Raw genomic sequence first — 1986 nt, forward strand, 5'->3', positions numbered from 1 at the left:
AATTTGAACTTGGCGCGCGTGGGCGTGACAGCTTTGTTGTGGCTCGTCACTCCTCCTATGTCCGCTAGAGCGCCCCTGCATCCTCCTCACTTTCCGCATGTCTCTCGTCGGAAGTGAACGCTCGTCGTCATGGCTGCCCACGTGCTCGCTTTTGTGGTGGTGCCTTACCTGCTGCAGGCACTCCTGCTGCTCTCGTGCCTCTCCTTCGTGTGTGTGATGATGGCCCCGCCGCCTGAGAAGAGGAAGAGAGTGGTGTTGACTCTGGAGAAGAAGCGGGAGATATTGGAGAAAGTAGTTGCGGGGTGGTCTTCTTCCTGCATCCTCCGAGAGTTCAACCTGGCCCGATCTACTTTGTTTGATATTAAGTGATCCCGAGACAAATTCATGCAGTACACGGCTGACTTCTCGTTGAGAAGCAAACGCAACGTGGAGAGGAAGGTGATGTTTACTCCCAAGTTTGCTGAAGTCGACCGCTCCACGTTGATTTGGTATCGACAGCAATGTGCTGCTGGTCTGATGGTATGTGGTACGGAGCTGAAGGTTGCTGCTGAGAAGTTCGCCAGGCTTCACGACGCCCTAGACTTCAAGGCATCCGAGGGTTGGCTCTTTGCTTTTAAGTTACGGCATGGCCTTACCGACCGTAAAGCTCATGGCAAAGCTTTGGACACTAACGAGGATGGAGTTGACAAGTTTCGGCACAAGGTGAAGTGCTTGATCGACAGGGAGGGCCTCACTCACGGTCAAGTCTACAACGCTGACGAAACTGGTTTATTCTATCGCTCTTTGCCACGAACACTCTAGCCGAGGAGACGGAGAAGCATGTACCTGGCCGCAAGCTCTGCAAAAAGCAACAGATATCTGCTTTGTGTTGTGCCAATGCTAACGGCATGCACCGGCTTAAGCCCGTTATTGTTGGCCACGCAAAGCAGCCTCGGTGTCTTCGTGGGGTGATGGATGTCCTTCCTGTCGTCTGGTACCATTCTTTGAAGGCATGGTTTACAGCCCAGATCTTCAAAGACTGGTTCCACCGCCATTTCATCAAGGAGGTCATATATTACCAGATGGAGAAACTGGGAATCCCACACGACCAGGTAAAGGCCCTCCTTCTCCTCGACAATGCACCTGCCCACCCGTGCGACAAGGACTTGGTGGCTGAGAATGGCCGCATTTGATGCATGTTTCTGCCACCTAATACGACTGCTCTCATCCAACCAATGGACCAAGGAGTGATTGTGGCAACGAAGAGGCTGTACCGAAGGAAGTTCCTGGACAAGGTGATGGTTGTTCTCGAGGACGAGGACGAGCGCAGGGAGGGACGGGACATGCGAGACCAGCGGACTTTGGAAAACCTTCGCCGCTACAACATCAGGTCTGCAATCTACAACTGGGCCAGTGGATGGAAGTGTCTCAGAGGCATGAGACTGGTCATTAGTCCAAATAATAGATTCATTTTTCTTAATAAGAGGGGCTGGCAATCTGTGCATAACCTTGAATAAATTGCCGATAATGGCCATTCAGTCCAAAGAAACTTCTAACACCATCAGTACTGGTTTAATAACCAAACAAAAACTTAACAAATTAATCACAGGTCTGACCGAGATTCGATCTCAGGCCTTTGCGCTCCACACCCGCACCTTACCACTGAGCCAAAGCAAGGAACCCAGCTTTATCGCCTGGCAACGCGGGATTTTATAGACACCATTACACTGGTAGGTTCTGGGAAGTTAGAAATTGCCTTAACATCCTCATTTGAGATATGGATTCCCTCAGCATCAACCACATGTCGAAGATATTTAATACTCTTTTGCAGGAAGTTTCATTTACTGAGTTTTACGTTTGGACCTGCATTTGCAGGCGATCAAAAACTTGCTGTAGTTTGGAAAAATGTTCAAGGATTGATTTACTCACTACAGTTTATTTTTTTTTTATTATTATTTTTTTTTATGTGTTCGACTCTGGGCATAGGCTTCTCAGCCTGCTCCCAAG

Source organism: Coenobita brevimanus, chromosome 86, assembly GCF_032717465.1.
Source record: "Coenobita brevimanus isolate Jiangsu-jjx chromosome 86, ASM3271746v2, whole genome shotgun sequence".
Taxonomy (NCBI): Eukaryota; Metazoa; Arthropoda; class Malacostraca; order Decapoda; family Coenobitidae; genus Coenobita; species Coenobita brevimanus.